At 48.4% G+C, this 19556-nt stretch overlaps 1 protein-coding gene across 1 annotated transcript in view; it reads left to right on the top strand.

Annotated features, from left to right (window-relative positions):
- The window catches only part of TCEANC2 (transcription elongation factor A N-terminal and central domain containing 2), a 56303-nt gene extending 45397 nt beyond the window's left edge, over positions 1-10906 (top strand). The window contains exon 6 of the transcript XR_004440835.1: positions 9790-10906. The gene's annotated coding sequence lies outside the window, so the exon portion shown is untranslated. The remainder of the gene's footprint in view (positions 1-9789) is intronic.
- The last annotated feature ends 8650 nt before the right edge of the window (positions 10907-19556 follow it).

Raw genomic sequence — 19556 nt, 5'->3', positions numbered from 1 at the left:
TTACAGTCTAGTGAAGGAGAAGACAATAAACAGACTATTTTTACTATTTTTTTTTATTTTGGGAGGGAGTCAGGGTCTCACTCTGTGTCACCCAAGGTGCAGTACAGTGGTGCAATTACAGCTCACTGCAGCTTTGACCTCCCAGGTTCAAGCAAGCCTCTTACCTCAAGCCTCCCAAGTGGCTGGGACCGTAGGTGTGTGCCACCATACCTGGCTAATTTTTTATTAGCCAGGTTGACACCATGTTGACCAGGCTTCTCTTGAACTCCTGGTCTCGAGTGAGCCTCCTGCCTTGGCCTTCCAAGGTGTTGGCATTACAGGCATGAGTCACTGTGCCTTGCCCAGACCATTTTTGAAAACACAAATGGGCAGGGTGCAGTGAGATTTTTAGGGGCCAGTGGTCTGGGATGTGGCAGGGACATTCTCTTGAAAGTGAAAGACAATTATTGCATCTCACTCCAACCATTAAGAAGAAAACATAATGCCTGGGAACCCTCTTTAGGTTTTGGAGACAGCAGATCCCACACCTAGGAATACTGCTCCATCCATGTACTGGAGACACAGAAAGTTGTCAGTTTTGATTGGGGCCCAGAGCAGGAAAGGGCTCAGCAGAAGCTCCAGGCTATAGCACAAGTGGCCATGCTGTGTGGGACGGATGAGCTGGCAGAGCCCAAAGTACCTGAGGTGTCTGCGGTGGGAACAGATGCCTGTCAAGTTTATGACAAGACCCTACAGGAGAATCACAGTGTAGACACCTGGGGTTCTGGAGCAGGGCCATGCCATCTGTAGCCAAGAATTGTATACTTCTTAAGAAACAACTCTTGATACTACAGGGTTCTGGTAGAGACAGACCATCAGACCATGGATCATTAAGTTGACCATGTGACCAAAGCTGTTCATCATCAGCTGGATTTTGTCATATCCACCGAGTCATAAGGTCAGGCAAAGCCAGCAGCAATTCCTAAGACAGAAATAGTACGACTGGGGTCGGGCATAGCAGGACCAGAGGGCAGAAGATAGTTACATGACCAGGTGACCCAGACATCAATGTCATCCACTCCCTTTGCACCAGTACCTGCCTGTCCTTCACTTCACACCTTTGGCTGCCTGGGGAGCTCTTTATATCCAGCTGATGGAAGAGAAAAGAAGCCAAGCCTTGTCCTTAGATAGGTCAGTTCAGTGTGTGTGAGCAAGACAAAAAGAGACCGTGGCTGCACTGCAACCCCACACAGGGGCATCCTTGAAAGACAGCAGAGTGGGGAGTCCTTCTAGTGGGCATAGCTTGTGGATCATGCACCTAGCCATCCACTGTATGTGGAAAGAGAAGGAGCCTGAGCTTAGACTATACATGGATCTCATGGGCAGTGGTGAATGGCTTGGCTGGTTGGTAAGGGGTCTGAAAGGAATAAGATTGGAAAATTGGAAACAAGGAGCCTGTGGTGGAGGCTTGGACATATGGGAGCGGGCACCAAGTGTGAAGATCATTGTATTCCATGTAAACACCGGCCAGAGAGGACATACAATGGAGAAGCACTGAACAACCATGTACACACAGTTGACATCAACCAGTCTTTATCTGAGGCCACCCCAGAGCTGACACAATGGGTGTATAAACAGCATCCATGGTGGTATAGTAGTCTGTTTTCACACTGCTATAAAGATACTACCTGAGACTGGGTAATTTAGAAAGGAAAGAGGTTTCATTGACTCACATTTCTACATGACTAGGGAGGCCTCAGGAAGCTTACAATGATGGCAGAAGGCAAAGGGGAAGCAGGCATCTTCACAAGATAGCAAGAGAGAGAGAGAGAGAAAGAGTGCAAAGGGGGAACTGCCAAACACTTTTAAAACATCGGATCTCTTGAGAAGTCACTCACTACCATGACAACAGCATGGGGGAAACTGCCCCCGTGATCCAGTCACTTCCCACCATGTCCCTCCCTCAACACATGGGGATTGTAATTCAAGTTGAGATTTGGGTGGAGACACAGCGCCAAACCATATCAGATGGTATGGCATGGCTCCCACTCACCAAGATTGATCTAGCTGTTGCTGCTGCTGAGTGTTCGGCCTGCCAGTAACAGAGACCGACTCTGAACCTAGATATAGCTCCATCCCTTGAGAACAACCAGCAGCCACTTGGGAAGTTGACTGTATTAAACCCTGTCCACCCTGGAAAGAGCTGTGATGCATTTTCCCTGGAATACACGTATATTCCAGATACGAGTTCGTCTTCACTGCTTGTAGAGCTTCATCCAGCACAACTCTCAAAGATCTCATAGAATGTTTAATCTACTGGGATAGATTATGGGATCTACAGATTATGGGATAGTCATACAGGATCCCATATGATAAGGAGGTGCAGCAGTGGGCCCATGGTGACAGGGTCCACTTGTCATTTCATCTACTGCACTATCCTGAAGCTGCCAGCTTGGAACTGTCTGTCGAAGGCACAGCTGGGGAACCAGCTCAGAAACCCTGAGACAATAGCTACCATCCTCCAGGATGCAGCACATGTTTGAAATCAAAGACCGTTACATGATGCTTTGTCTCCAATGGGTAGAATACATGGGTCTGGGAACGAAGAAATGAAAGCAGGAGTACTCTCTCTTACCATCACTTCTAGTGACCCACTTGGACATTTGTGCCTCCTGTTCTCACAGTTCTGGGCTCTGCAGGTTTAGAGGTTTTGAGTCACAAAGGAGGAACACTTCCACTAAAAGAAACATCAAGATTACTATGAACTATTAGCTGTGACTGCACCCAGGCACTTGAGCTCCTCGTGTCAAGAGACTGCTAGGCAAGAACAGTCACCATTTGAGGGATAATTAACCCTGATCATCACGAGGAGGTACAGCTGCGGTTAAGCAATGGAGGGTAGGGAGGTACAGCTTTGGTACTCAGTTGATTCACATGGAGACTTCTTGGTATTTCTTTGCCCAATATTGTTTTTTCTTTTTTGGGGATGGAGTCTCTGTCACCCAGGCTGGAGTGCAGTGGCACCATCTCGGCTCACCGCAACTTCTGCCTCCTAGGTTCAAGCTATTCTCCTGCCTCAGCCTCCCGAGTAACTGGGATTACAGGCGTGCGCCACCATGCCAATCTGATTTTTGTATTTTTAGTAGAGAAGGAATTTCGCCATGTTGGCCAGACTAGTTTCAAACTTCTGGCCTCAAGCGATCCACCTGCCTCAGCTCCCCAGAGTGCTGGGATTACAGGCGTGAGCCACTGTGCCTGGCCCCTTGCCCAGTATTTATAAAATAATTATACAAGCACCCAGGCCGTGACCTGAGCAGGATATGCTGACTTCAGGCTCAGCCCCCTCAGGTCTGAGGGTCTAAATCATGCCTCCGTGGAAGTGACGGAGACCAGAACACGTGCTGGCTGAGGGTAAGGGGGATCTAGAATGGATAGTAGAAGAGGGAGATGATGAGTATCAGTTGTGGCCTCAAGACCAGTTAGTGATGGAGTTTGTAGTTTGTCCAACTTCCTTTCCTAAGTTTCCCCCAGGAAAGGAGGCCCACCAGAACTTAAACCAAGAAGTATTGCTGAGCAGCACAAGTGTGGGCTGTAGTGGATGCCATCCTGTGCTGCTCAGATCCCCCACCATCATGCTTGCTGGGCCTCTTCCCGCCGCTATTGGGAGTGCTCTCAGCCAGCAGCCCTCAGCTGTCAGCCCCCTGGGAATTTTCCTCAATGGAAGAGCTACCTCACTGACATACCCCTTTCCCAGACAGGTTAGTTCAAGGTTATGAAGACCTGGCCCCACTGCCTCAACTTGACAACTCTAAAGAGCCGTCCCAGCTTCAAGAGCCTCCCATGGGACTGGCTGAGGTCTTCATACAACATCGGAGCCCCATTTATCTCTCTGCCCAATCCTGCTTCCTTTCCTGCCCCCTTCCCGAGAGCAATCCCGGATAAACTTCCTGCATGCTAATCTCCATATCAGAGTCTACTTTCCAAGGAAGTGGGCCTATAACATAGCTCTTCTAGTTTTCGGTGACAACTCTAGAACAGGGGTCAGCAAACTTTTTTTATTTGTTTTGAAACGGAGTCTCACTCTGTCACCAGGCTGGAGTGCAGTGGCACAATCTTGGCTCACTGCAACCTCCGCCTCCCAGGTTCAAGCGATTCTCCTGCTTCAGCCTCCCAAGTAGCTGGGACTACCATGCCACCACGCCCAGCTAATTTTTGTATTTTTCATAGAGACGGGGTTTCACCATATCAGCCAGGATGGTCTCAATCTCTTGACCTCGTGATCCTCCCTCCTCGGCCTCCCAAAGTACTGGGATTACAGACGTGAGCCACTGCACCCAGCCAGCAAACTTTTTTAAAGGAACAGATAGTAAATATTTTAGGCTTTGTGAACCATACGGTCTCTGTCACAACTATTCAATCTGTTATTGTAGTACAAAAGCAGCTGTGGACAGTATGTAAATAAATGAATGTGGCTGTATTCCAATAAAACTTTATTTACAAAAACAGGTTGTGGCCTGCATTTGGTTCATGGGCCTTAGCATGCCAAAGCATGCTCTAGAGAAATACTTTTACATGTGTGCAAAAGAGGCATGTACAAAGATTTTAATTGCAACATGGTTTGTAACAGCAAAATTTTAGAAACGGTCTAAATGCACATTTAAAAAAGAATGGTTAAATTGTACATCTAGAATGGTTAAATTGTATATCCAGATTTTGGAATACTGTGCAGTGGATAAAAAGAATGAGTTTAGGTCTGTATAACAGCACTGTCTAATAGAAATATAATGCAAACCACATACATATTTTTTAATTTTCCAGTAGCCACATAAAAAATGTAAAAGGAAACAAATGAAATTAATTTTAATAATATATTTTGAGTCCAATATGCCGCAAATATCACTTTGACATGTAATCAATATAAAAAATTACTGAGGCATTTTATGTTTTTTTGTACTAAGCCTCTGAAATGTGGTGTGTATTTTACTCTTACAGTGCATCTCAGTTTGGGCTAATTACATTTTCAAGTGCTTGTAGCCTCATGTGGCTAGTGGCTACTGTGTTGGACCATGCAAATCTGTAAGTACTGACATGGGAACATCACTGAGACATACTGTTAAGTGAAAAAAGGAAGTTGCAGTACCATATGTACACTATGAACTATTTATGTAAGGGAAAAAAACTATTTCCATAGAAACATATTGAGAAAAAGAAAAAAAAAGAGATGTGTACAGATATATACCCAATTTAGAGAGACGTTTTGGATGGGGTGAGGGGTTTTTGGTCAGGAGGGACTCACTCTCCTTGGCTGATTTTTTTTAAATAAATTTTTTATTTTGGAGTGATTTTAGATACACAAAACGTGACAAAAATACAGAGTTCCTGTATGTCCCTCACCCAGTGTCCACCATTGTTAACTTCTTATACTAGTATGATACATCTGTCAAAATTAGAAGTCCACTGTTGGTATACTACTATTACCAAACTCCAGACTTCACTCAGACTTTGCCAGTCTTCCCACCCATGTCCTCTTTCTGTTTCAGGATTCAGTCCAGGATCCCAGGCTGCACTCAGTCATCCTGTCTATCCTGTCTCCTCTGCTCTGTGACAGTTTCTCAGGCTTCCCTTGTTTCCCATGACCTTGACAGTCTTGAGCAGTACTGGTCAGGTATTTCGTAGACTGTCCCTCAGTGTGGGTTTGTCTGAGGATTTCTCTATGACCAAGTGGGAATTCAGGGTTTTGGGGAAGAATACCACTGAGAGGAAGCGCCCATCTCATCACATCACAGCAGGGGGCACATGGCTTCCACAGGACTGGTGACTGGTGATACTAGCCCTGAGTGCTTGATTACATTCGCGTTTGCCAGATCTTCCCACTATGAAGTTGTCATTTTTCCCTTTCCATATTTTATTTTTTGGAGGCAAGTCACCAAATCTAGACCTCACTCAAAGGTTAGGGGGCTGGGGGCGAATTAAACTCCACCTCCTGGAGAGTGGAGTACCTACCTATAGAATTTGGAAGTTTTTTTTAAGGAAGATTTGTCCCTTCTTTGTCATTTAATTTTTTTTTTTTTTTTTTTTTTTTTTTTTGAGACGGAGTCTGGCTCTGTCGCCCAGGCTGAAGTGAGTACAGTGGCCAGATCTCAGCTCACTGCAAGCTCCGCCTCCCAGGTTTACGCCATTCTCCTGCCCCAGCCTCCCGAGTAGCTGGGACTACAGGCGGCCGCCACCTCACCCGGCTAGTTTTTTGTATTTTTTAGTAGAGACGGGGTTTCACCGTGTTAGCCAGGACGGTCTCAATCTCCTGACCTCGTGATCCGCCCGTCTCGACCTCCCAAAGTGCTGGGATTACAGGCTTGCGCCACCGCGCCCGGCCAATTTTTTTTTTTTAAGACAGAGTCTCGCTCTGTCGCCCGGGCTGGAGTGCAGTGGCCGGATCTCAGCTCCACTGCAAGATCCGCCTCCCGGGTTTACGCCATTCCCCTGCCTCAGCCTCCCGAGTAGCTGGGACTACAGGCGCCCGCCACCTCCCCCGGCTAGTTTTTTGTATTTTTTAGTAGAGATGGGGTTTCACCGTGTTAGCCAGGATGGTCTCGATCTCCTGACCTCGTGATCCACCCGTCTGGGCCTCTCAAAGTGCTGGGATTACAGGCTTGAGCCATCGCGCCCGGCCTTTTTTTTGATTATTTATTAATATATCAACATGGACTCATATATTTATTTTATGCATCGGTTTGTAATCAGATTTTTTTCATAGTGAACATAAATTCATATAATATATTTTTAATGCAGAAAACATACAAAAACCACACTGTGTGAGAAATAAGCTCTTATGATTGGCAAGTATTTTTCCCCCACAGCTTTTCATGTCTGCCTTTGAGTAGGATAATCATTAGCTTATTGCTGTTCAACCGTAGACATGCTATTTCAACTCTCCAGACCTCAATTTCCCCATCTAAGTAAGAGAATGTTTCGTGATACGGTCTCGGAGGTGAAGAACGGGATGGTGTTTGCATGTTTGTAAGTGTCTACCTATTTTGTTGCCTATTAATAGACCCTTAGTCCTTAATGGTTATCTTCTTTTATTTATGTTGGAAAATGAACTCAGAGCTAATAGCCCTTGAGAACATCCTGTAAACATAATCAATATTTATATCACCCATTACAACCCCAAAGGGTTCGCCTTCCTTGCTCTTTCACCCCTTTAAGTGGGATTAAGTTTTCCTTTTATTCCTCAGCTTTTTCTCCAGCAGCTGAAGGCTAACATGAGGCCTAGCATTCCCAGTCCTGCTGACTTATTTGGCCTCATTCTTGTGCCTCTCATCTAGCTATGCACAGCCACACGGACGTCCTTATCACCCTGCATCATCCCCACATTCATATGTTGAAGTCCTAACCCCCAGTACCCCAGAAGGTGACTGTGTTTGGAGATAAGGCCTTTACAGAGGTAGTTAAGGTAACATGAGATCATATGGGTGAGCCCTAATCCAGTATGACTGGTGTCCTTATAAGAAGAGATTAGGATGCAGACAGCACACAGACTATGTGAGGACACAGCAAGAATGTGGTCATCTACAAGCCAAGGAGAGAGGCCTCAGAAGAAACCAAACCCACTGACACCTTGATCTTGGACATCTAGTCTCTAGAATTGTGACAAAATCTGTTGTTTAAGCCATCCAGTCTGTGGTACTTTGTTATGACACCCCTAGCAGAAGCTAATACACATGACCATGAATGAAAATGCTTCCTGAATACCTCCCTCCTCTATGCCAGGCCCGGTGACAGGTCCCAGGCCACAGAGATGAACCAGACAGGGGCTCACAGTCCAATAAGGAGCCAAGTCATCCATCTGTTGCAATCTGACATACCAGGGGCTGAGTGGGAGATGGTGGGAGCACAGTGGAGGGACCACTGAACCATGCCTGTAGAGGGGCCTTGCCCGGAGGGTATCAGGAAAGGTTTAGCATAAATGCTGACTTATGAGCTGGGTTTGAGAGGTTTAAAGGAGTTTCCCAGGTAGTGAATGGCATTCCAGGTACAAGGAAAGGTATGTGCAAACGTGGAAGCTAGAAGGATGTCAAAGAACAAGAGTAAGTGTGATGTGGATGGAGCCAAAGTGCAGCAGGAGGAAGAATTGCCTGAAGTGAGCCTGGAGAAGGAGGTAGGGGCCAGTATATGGGTGGCCTGAGTGCTGGGCTGGGAATTTTTACTTGGAGAACTTTAAAGGTTTTGAGGTGAGGAAACTCCTAAGTAAAATTATGGTTACATGTATCAGGGGCTTACTGCGTAGGTAACTATTTGTTAACCAGCAAATATGGAGCACCTATAGCACATCAGGCGTTTGTTGTCTGTTTCCCTCTCCACCTGAATGTGAACTTCTCCAGGGAAGGGACTGTGTCTGATTTATTTCTGTGTTCCCAGAAGAGTCTGGTACAGATCAGGGGCTCTATACACATGCACTGAATGAGTACATAACAGCCTAGGCAGGAGGCCAAACCCTCCCTCAGCATGTCTTCATGGTTCTGAAGTTGGTGCTGGGTCAGTACATCTCTCTATGTGCAAGAGCCCTGTTCCCTCCCACCTGATGTAGAGAGCAAAGCTCCCAAAGAAGCACTAAAGGTTGAATTACTTCAGAGCCAGAAAAACACATAGCCTGTGGCAGGTTTACCTCTGAGATAAGCAGCCCACATGGCATGGAGATGACTTGAGGCCAGCTCACAAAAGAGAAGCATCCAGCATTGCCACAGGGGCCTCCAGGCCAGGACTTCACCAGACCACATAGGGGAGGCTGTGTCAGAGGGAAATCAAAATCATCAAAGCCTCAACCACCAGGTAGTGAACTCCTGTACAGGCTAGAGACTGTGCTGGGTACTCTGTGCAGTTTGCCTGAGTCTCCCAAATGTGACCCCACCCCTTAATCTTCTCTCCATCCCCTTATGCCTGACCCTCTTACCCAGTCTTCTTGGGAGCTCCTTGTCCCTTCTCTAATCAATCAATTCTACACTCAGCAGCCAGAGTGAATGTCTAGAATATACTGCAGGTCATGTCACTCCCCTGCTCAAAACCCTTCAATGGGTCTGGGTGTGGTGGCTCATGCCTATTATCCCAGCACTTTAGGAAGCCGAGGTGGGAGGATTGCTTGAGCCCAGGAGTTTGAGACCAGCCTGGGCAACATAGTGAGATCTCTTTATCTCTTCACAAAAGAAGAAAAATAGCCAGATGTGGTGGCATACACCTGTGGTCCCAGCTACTTGGGAGGCTGAAGTGGGAGGATTGCCTGAGCCTGGGAAGTTGAGGCTACGGTGAGCCATAATTGCACCACTGCACTCCAGCCTGGGCAACAGAGCATAACCTTGTCTCAAAAAACAAACAAAAAAAAGCAAAACAAACAAACAAACAAAAAACCTTCCAATGGCTCCGATCACCCTAAGAATAAAACAAAAGTCCTTACAGTGGCCTACAAGATCCTCCATGTTCTGGCCTCTGGCACCATCTCCATCTTTGTCCTACCTCTGGCTCTAGCCTCTTTGGTCTTCTGTCCCTCAAACTCCCCAACTATACCCCTTCCTTGGGGCATCTGCATATACTCTTCCCTCTGCCCAGCATACTCTGATTACCCTGAGGTGACTTCTTGTCCTTCAGTTCTTACCTCCCGAGAGAGGCCTACCCCGGACACCCTCTCTAATTAGGCCCAAACCCCCAAGTCACTCTTTGACACATCAGTGCTTTTTTTCTTCATAGGACTTAAAACCATCAGAAGTTACCATATGCACTTCTTTATTCCCTTGCTAATTTTTTTGCTTCTCCCACCAGAACTCTTCCTGGGAGCAGCGACCTTGTCCGTCTCTCCTTCACTGGACCTCCCCAGTGCCTGGCACAGGGCTTGGCCCCGAGCAGGGCTCCATGCATATGTGCTCATGAACGGATGGCACCGTCCCCCCCATGCCTCCAGGCTGGCCTCTGATAGTCCACGCAGCCGAGCAGACAGTCTGGGCTCCATGGGAAAAGCTAATCCCAAGCGTGTGGACCAACAGATGGTGTGGAGCCCAGAGCTGAGGTGCAGCTTTCATTAGTCTGAGTTGCTTTTGCTTGGAATAGGATTAGCATAAGTACCATCCCAGGCAAGTGGATAAGGTAAGGCTCTGTTAGTTACATTCAGATTTTGTTTCTCGGCCACAATCCTGGGCCAAACTTCTGCTGGGTCAGTCCAATTCATGCCTAAGGGTGCTACTCAATAAGGTCAACTGGAGTGGCCAGTCCCCTCTCCACATTGACCTCTACAGTGGCCTGTCCACCTCCTAAGTCCAACCTTCCCACACCAGGCAGAAAGCTTTTTACTGGCTCCGTTGCCCCCGGGTGAGGCCTGAACACTTTATGATGATGAAGATGAAGATATGATGATGGTAGCTATCACACAGCTCTCCCATGTAACCCTCACGACAACCCTGCAAGGCAGACAGCATCACCATCCTCATTTGGCAAATGAAAAGCTGATGGCTCAGAGAGGTTAAATGACTTGCCCAAGGTGGCTCAGCCAGTAGGCCACAGACAGGCTCCAAATCCCAGTCTGGACCGATTGGACGGGCATTCCTGGGTGGGCCAGCCTCCCTCTCTGGCAAGGCTGTCATGCTCCCCCAGTGCTCTGGCTTCAGTTTTGGCTGGATCAGTGAGGAGCCAAGTCAAAGATCAAGTCAGAGAAACTCATGTTGTCTGGGTAAGAAGTATCACTTCCCATAGTCACTTTCTCTTCAGCTCCATTAAGGAGCATTTAACTTTTGGAAGGAGTCATTTTCCACAAAGAAACAGTTCTTCAAAATCACTGAGGGTCGGGCTCAGTGGCTCACACCTGTATTCCCAGCACTTCAGGAGGCCAAGATGGGCAGATCACTTGAGCTTAAGAGTTCAAGACCAGCCTGGGCAACATGGCAAAACCCCAATTCTACAAAAAAAGTAGCCAGGCGTGGTGGCATGCACCTGTAGTCCCAGCTACTAAGGACGCTGAGGTGGGAGGATTGCTTGAGCCAGGAGGTTGAGGCTGCAGTGAGCTAGGATGGCGCCACTACACTCCAGCCTGGGCGACAGGGACTCTGTCTCAAACAACAAAATCACTGTGTGATAATGTGTATAATAACAATAAAAGCTAACATTTATGGAGTATTTATTAAGTGCCAAGACTATGCTCAGTGCTTTTCACGCATTATCTCATTGTTTGAAATTTCAATAATTTATGTGAATAAAGGAATTCTGCATATGTGATTTTTTTTAAATAAGAGATTACAAAAAGGCGAAGAGGGAAAAGTAAGTCTTCCTGCCTCGTCTGCACTCCCATGCCCCTCTTCCCTTTCCCACAGACCACACTGTGACCAGTTCCTTTTATCCTGCAGAGTCCATGAATGACCCTCGACAGTGCTTTGAGGTAGGTATTATTATTCCAGAGTTACACATTAGGAAACTGAGATTCTGAGACATGAAGTCACTTTCCCAAGGTCACACAACTTCAGGGCAAAGCTGGGAGTTCACCCCAGACGGGCTGACTGAAGCCCATGTGTTGAGGGTCACCTTGCCTCCCACAAAGAGGAGAGAACCAGAAAGTTGAGCTAAGAAGTGTGTGCTGGGCAGCCAGCTGGACTCGCTCACAAATAGGCTTTGGCTGCATACACTGGTCTTGAAGAATTCAAATTTGGGCCTCAGCAAACTGGCAAATTATAAGCTGTCGCAGACCATCTAGGTTATTGACAAAGAGTCAAAGCCGCAAATATGACAATCCTGAATCCTACCAGTCATCGTTCTTGCTGTTTCCTGCCTCCTTGCACCTCTATACCCTTGGTTGGTCATTTGCAGGCGTCAGCTCAGACAAGCTGCTCAGTATAAAGAAGGTCATGGGAAGCAGAGGAGGCAGTGCACAGCTCTGCAGCTCTAACACCCGGGCTAGGCCTCAGCTCTGCCCTCTGCATGGCTGGGGCAGTCCTGTCCCTCTCCAAGCCTCAATGTCTTCACTTGGGAAATGGGAATCATTCTATCTAATCAAAAGGTTTCGAGATCCTCAAGTGAGGTAATGAAACCCAAATGATGGTAATTAGCAAAACTCCATGCAAATGTAATGTAATTTTTTTTTTTTTTTTTTTTTTTTGAGATGGAGTCTCATTGTGTCACCCAGGCTGGAGTGCAGTGGCGCGGTCTTGGCTCACTGCAACTTCCGCCTCCCGAGTTCAAGCAATTCTCTGCCTCAGCCTCCCGAGTAGCTGGGATTACAGGCATCTGCCACCATACCCAGCTAATTTTTGTATTTTTAGTAGAGACGGGGTTTCACCATCTTGGCCAGACTGGTCTTGAACTCCTGACCTCCTGATCCACCCGCCTCGACCTCCCAAAGTGCTGGGATTACAGGTGTGAGCCACTGCTCCCAGCTGCAAATGTAAATTTTTAATAACAATAAAGGAAAGTTGGAATAAACCTAGTAACCTCTATGTGAAATAGGGTGGCTTACCTCCCACCTGCTATCTGCTCACTTCCTTCCATTCCACCCACCAACCTGTATTTGTAAAATCGTTTACAGTTTACAAAATCCTTTTCATCCTGTTTCATTAGTCCTTGTCCAAGCCCTATGAGGCATGAGGTTCCAAAGCTTCCTAATCCTGGTGCTCCACACTGCCTTCTCTCTGGTCATGACTGCCCAGGGGCAACAGGGGCTGGGGCTGGGCCCCCAAAGAGGGAACCCAGGTTCCTTGACTCCTGGTCCTCTCTTCTCTGAACCTGAGCAATCTCAACAGTGACATGCAGTTGATAATCACTCCCAGTTGACAGATCAGGAAACGGAGGCTCCAAAAGAAGAAGTGACTTGCCCAAGGTCACAGAGCTGGTGAGAGGTGGTGTGGTCCTCACACCTGGCTGTATCACTGCCCTGCTTAACACCTGCAGTGGCTGTCCTGGCCCCCTGGCTAGAAGTTGTGCCCCCAAGCTTGGCTCTTGAGGCTTGCAGTGATCTGGCCCTCACCTCCCTCCCCAGATTCATCTCTCAGTGCCCTTTCTACACCTCTGCCTTTCCAACTGTGTCATCATTCCCCAAACACACAATGACTTCCCAACCCCTTGTCTTTGCACCTGATGTTCCCTCTGCCAGGCTGCCTGTGGTCTCCTGCCCATCCTTGATTAATCCCTCCTATGCTGCCTTTGACAGGTACCTGACACAATGAGCTTTCCTTGTTGTTGTCATCGTTACTGTACTGATCATGTCGCAGAGTGGACCAGACCCTAGGCTTTGGAGTTAAACTGCTTGGGTTTAAGGCCTGGCTCAGCCACTTATTAGCTGAGTGATCCTGGATAAGTTCGTCAACATCTCTGTACTGTGGACTTGTTTTCTTAGTTGTGTCATGAAGGTCCCTCCTGGGATTGTTGCAAAGAATAAATAATACATATAGAACAGTGAGCACAGGGCCTGGCACAGCATAAGCACTCAATATATGCTACATCTTATTCTTTTCTGTTATTTGTATTTGGTGATGCCTGTCCCTGTGCTGAGCATGCCTAGCTGACCCAGATGCAGTCTCCGGCTTCAGTCCCCAGGGGAGAAGAGAGGCAGATCAACATCCCACGATAATGCATTCATTCTGACCAAACCACTGTTTTGTTTAAATCATCCCGCGCCTGTGTTCATGAGCTCTAAAGAGCAAATACCATTCTGCAACCACTTCTTCCTCACCAGACATGGACTGGGTCTTTGTGCCCCCACCCCACTGCGTGTCTCATCCACGGGGAATGGTTTTGTGAGCTGCCCTTCTCTCCACGTTAACCCCAGAGACAGGCTGTTCCCAGAGTGCAAGGGAAGACTCAGCTGCAGCACAGTTTATCTCCCTGGGCTGCTCCCTCAGCTGAGACTTATGGGCTGTGCCTGTCACAGTGACCCTGCAGGCTCAATTATAGATCTGCTGCTAGGCTAGACCGGGGCAGGAACCTGCCTAGATTTGCCAAGTGGCGCTGAGGGAGAGCCACAGGCCCTGTCAAACCTGGGACCTCCGAGGGCATGGGGACCATTTAGCTGCCTCGCTTATCACACACGAGGAAACTGAGGCTAGACACAGGAAGACACATTCAAAGCTCCCACCAGTGAAAATGGGCCCTAGCATGAAGTCTAACGTGGGCCCCTGAGTGCCATTAAGGGAGCTTATTTTACCATACATGAGTTTATGACTTCATTATTACTCGAATAGTTTTCCTTTTATGTAACAAAAATATTTACTATGGAAACATGCTTTGAAACTTAAAACAAAAGCAAAATGTTGCACTTCCATAAACAAAGACCCTATTCTGTCCCCACAAGCACATTAGAAATGTATTAGACGAAACCTAAGCATTGCCTGGCTTCACTGGTTTGTGGCTACAAAATGAAGTTCCATTTTTGCCAAAAGAGACAATGACCCTGAGCTCCAATTCTACATAAGCAGAAACTTATCCTTCTCAGAAGCTCCCCCAGTTATTCCTGGGAGTCCCCAAGAGTAGCCACAAGCTAGCCTGTCAGTTGCAGTCACCATATTTGCTGGTTCTTCCTCTCCAACTCTGGCTCCTTCTTCATCAATATCCTCAGTTAGTGAGGCCTTTGGAAGGAGTCCCATTGCTGCTGCTGTTAATGGTGCCTGCAATGAGGACAGTGTCAGGGGCAAAGTTTCCTTATACTGGTGCCCCACACTGCCTTCTCTCTGGTCGTGACTGCCCGGGGCAGCAAGGGCTAGGCCTGAGCCCCAAAGAGGGAACCCAGGCACCTTAACTCACAGTCCTACAAAGTACAGAGTGGAGTCTGACTTACCTGCGCACCGCCCCCTTGTGGATTACAACTTATCATTTGAGAGTTCTTGGTCAGGCCACCTCTCCTCTCTGAGCCCGAACAATCTCAACAGTGACACGCAGGTGATAATACCCACTTGGAACAGTCGTCATGAAGATCGAATGAGGTCATAGGTAAACAACGCCTGGCATACAGTAGGTGTTCAATGAATGAATGGCTGTTACCATTATTATTATTCTGTCTGAGGCTGAGTTTCTCCAGAAATAGACTCTAAAACATCGATTTGAGACAAGTGGTTTATTTGAGAGGTGAGTGAGAGGAGGTGTTGGAACACCTACAGAGGTGTTGGAAGGTGAAACAGGGAGGAAAAGAAGCCAACAAAGAGTGTGTTATCATGCCGATTTTTGCTGTACCCAGCCAGGGCTCAATTCCACTGAGGATTCCTGAATGATAGGGTACAACAAGCCTTACAGTTGTCCCTATCAAGGGGCGAGGGAGCTGGGGTATCTATCCATCAGGAATTGTCTGGGATTTGCTGCAGGAGAATGGATACTAGCTTGCTGACAACTTTCCTGCATGCATGCAGGCCAGGCCTGGTGGGCTCCAAGGCCAGAGAAAGTCCTCAAACAGGCCGGGCGCAGTGGCTCAAGCCTGTAATCCCAGCACTTTGGGAGGCCGAGACGGGCGGATCACGAGGTCAGGAGATCGAGACCATCCTGGCTAACACGGTGAAACCCCGTTTCTACTAAAAAATACAAAACAACTAGCCGGGCGAGGTGGCAGGCGCCTGTAGTCCCAGCTCCTCGGGAGGCTGAGGCAGGAGAATGGCGTAAACCCGGGAGGCGGAGCTTGCAGTGAGCTGAGATCTGGCCACTGCACTCCAGCCTGGGCAATAGAGCGAGACTCCGTCTCAAAAAAAAAAAAAAAAAAAAAAAAGAAAGTCCTCAAACAGAGTCACAAGGGCTGGCACTTAGAGGCTGTCAGGTCAGCATGCACAGAAATGGTGAACATCAAGGAACACAGGAAGGCACTTTCAGCATCTGCTACAAATGCCACGTAGGGTCACTTCCTCTGAAAGACAAGACACTTAAATCTCTTTTAGGCTGAGGGAGCACAGGAGGAGGGCTACTTGGGGCCTAGTTCCAGCTGCCATCTTCTAATTGGACTGTGACCTTATTCTGTGCCATCTCTGGTCCTCAGTTTCCTCTCTTGTCAAAGCAGATGGATCTTGAGGTCCAACCAACTCTCAGAAGTTCCTGAATTCATCTGGCTTTTTGGTTTGAGCCTCACAGCACCCCTTGGAGAGAGGTAGGAGGATCCGGTGTGATTCTCCCTGTTGAGAAGGGAACTTCCTTTCAGACTCAGAAGGAAAGTGACTAGGCCAGTGATTCTCAACATGGGGTCCGTCCACCTGCAGCCTTCCATCACCTGGGTACTTGTTAGAAAATGAAAATTCTTGGGCCCCACTTTAGACCTGTTAAGTAAGAAACTCTGGGGCTGGGACCGACAATTGACAACCCACCTTTAACAAAGTCCCCAGGGAGTTCTGACCCTGGGCGTGCTCAGGTTTGAGGCCAAGGTCAGACAGTGAGCTAAAGGCAAAGCTGGAGCTGGAACCTAAGTCTTCTTTCTCCCAGGCGTCCTTTGAACCATCTGCACACAGGGCCCAGCCTGGGCTTTGGTGCTCCTAGTGTCTCTCAGCTCTTCCCAGATGCCTTCCTTCCCCTCCCATCTGATGTGCCTGGGGCTTATTACAAATCTCAGCTTGGGGAGAGGAAAAGAAAACTAATTTTGAAGTCCTAGAAACTCTGGCAGAGCGGCTGGAAGCTTCTAGTTATCCCTTCTGCATACACCTACTTCCCAGGGCCACTGAAAAACAGGGGTGTCTAGCAGTGTTTCCCAAGGTCAAACAAAACTCTTTCTTCTGCAGAGAGCCTTGGCCACAGCATCAAGTAAGAGCAGGGTTGAGTGGGGCTGGGGTGAGGTCTGGGGGTGGAGAGTGGAATGCAGCTAGTGACGGGTGCAGTAGAGTCCCTACAAATCCTCCAAGAGTGGCAGCTGAAATGCCTGAGAGGAGAGAGGACTTAGCAAAGGTCACTCAGCCAGATCTGGGCCTCCTGACCACGGCCCAGCTGCCCAGAGGAGGACTTTTGGCTCACTCTCTCCTCTCCAAGCTCTCCTGCAAGGCCTCTTAGGATTACCATGTCTTTGCACCATTCTGCAAATCTGACTCTATGCCCACTGGGCATCATGCTTCCTGGTCTGTGCCAGGTCTAGGCTGGGCACTGGGGATGCAGAAGTGTGACTCAGCCATGGTGACTCAAGGAATCACCGAGACACCCGCAGAAATATTCCTTGGGCAGTGGGTTGGTACCATCACATACTCCTAGCCTCCAACCGCACTTATTTCTTCCACTGACTCTGGTTGGCTCATCCACTCCTGGGCCCCTCAGGAGCAGTTAGGGGACTCTCCCCTTGCCTAAGCCCTCCAACTGCATGCTCACCTCCTATACTCACAGATGGCCTTGCCTCCTATGCCACAAACAATAAAAGCATCGCATAGCAGCTCCCTCCCCTGCCCCCGCAGGAACATGAGCTGCACTGTCATGTTCTCAGATGCGGTGCTGTCCCGTCACTGCCCACCCCTCCCCTTGTGCTCCAGCCCCTGCCTCCCGCTCTGTGATAAGCTTCTCTCTACTTCAACATCCACCTCTCACCCCCTTCCTTAGCTTTTCCCATCAGTGTTTAAATGCACTTAAAGCCTTTCCATCCTCAACAAACAAAACCAAACAGACAGAAACCAGGATGACCATCCACTAAATTAGCCCACTCCACCCCTAACGGTGCTCCAGCTCCTCCTCGCCTCTCTCCTGCTTGAGAAAGGCCACACTTCTGCAGGGAGCCACAACTCTCACTGCCTTAACTCCTCTCCTCTACTCCTCCTCAGCCCCATCTTCACTTGCCCGGGTCACCACTGTTGTCCTCATTCCCAATTATGAATTAAGGCTGTGGGTCCCTTCCCAGACTGGCGGCTGCCACATCGCCACTACCCTCCTAGGTCTCAGGCTTTTGTGGACTCCTCTCCATTCATCCAGCTGTTATTTAAGGAGCTATTTTTCTGTGTCAGTCACTGGGCTTGAGTCTAGTGACTCAGCGACGAGCAAGAGGATCAGGATCTGCCTTCCAGAGTGCAAGGACAAGGGGATCCTCGGAGTTCCTGCTCTAATGCCCCTCTCCTCCCCACAACACACACCCCCTCCTGATCATCTCAGCTACACGCTGATGACTGTCAGAGCCTAGCTTCTGCCCCGACTTTCCCCCAAGCTCCACATCCACACCTCTAACTACCTGGGGGACAGTTCTACCTGGATGGTCACAGGCAACTCAGACTTGCAAGGTCCAAACCAAACTGGAGTTCTGCTCCTTAAATTTAACCCCTCCCCTATACCAAGGGCGGAGCCACCATTCATACAACTCACAAGCCATAAACTTGGGAGACATTTTTCACTGCTCCCTCCAGCCCCACCTTCCAACCATCTGCTTTCTCTTGTAAATTTTATTTTATTTTTAGAGACGCTGTCTTGCTCTGTCACCCAGGCTGGTGTGCAGTGGCATGATCATGGCTTACTGCAGCCTTGAACTCTTGGCCTCAAGCTATCCTCCTGCCTCAGCCTCCTGAGTTGCTGAGAATACAGGCTCAAGACATCGCACCCATTAGCCCACCTTCCTTCTCAATCAGCGGCATTGTTCTTGCCACGGCCACTGACCTAGGCTCACTTCACTGAGACACTCTCCAGTCCATCTTCCCCAATCCAGTCTTGTGCCCTCCAAGCTGTTGCATGGACATAGTAGCTAGATAGGTCAAAAGTAAGCCTGGACAGCCCAAATATCCATCAGTTGGAGGAACGGGTGGACAATTCGTAGTGCTCATCCACACAATGGAATATTATTCATCCAGAAAGAGGAATGAAGTCCTGATACATGCTACAATGCTGATGAACCTCAAAAACACACACCATCACAGCCACCACACACACAATCACAACCACCACACACACCATCACAGCCACCAAACACACAATCACCACATATACCATCACACCCACCACACACGCACACCATCACAACCACCACACACTATCACAACCACCACATACACAATCACCACACACACCATCACAGCCACCACACACACACCATCACAACCACTACACACGCCATCACAACCACCACACACACACCATCACAACCACCACAAACCATCACAACCACCACACACACAATTACCACACACACCATCACAGCCACCACACACACACACCATCACAACCACCACACACGCCATCAGAACCACCACACACACACCATCACAACCACCACAAACCATCACAACCACCACACACACAATTACCACACACACCATCACAGCCACCACACACACAATCACAACCACCACACACCATCACAACCACCACAAACCATCACAACCACCACACACACAATTACCACACACACCATCACGGCCACCACACACACAATCACAACAACCACACACACCATCACAACAACCACACACAATTACCACACACACCATCACAGCCACCACACACACAATCACAACCACCACACACACCATCTCAACCATCACACACATCATCACAACCACCACACACCATCACAACCACCACACACCATCACAACCACCACACACACCATCACCACCACCACACACAGTCATGACCATCACACACACCATCACAACCAACCACCGCATACACACAATCACCACACACACCATCAC

This window comes from Trachypithecus francoisi, unplaced genomic scaffold (assembly GCF_009764315.1).
Source record: "Trachypithecus francoisi isolate TF-2019V2 unplaced genomic scaffold, Tfra_2.0 Lachesis_group12, whole genome shotgun sequence".
Taxonomy (NCBI): Eukaryota; Metazoa; Chordata; class Mammalia; order Primates; family Cercopithecidae; genus Trachypithecus; species Trachypithecus francoisi.
Note: the sequence above shows the minus strand (reverse complement) of the source record. Positions and strands in the feature narration are given on the sequence as shown.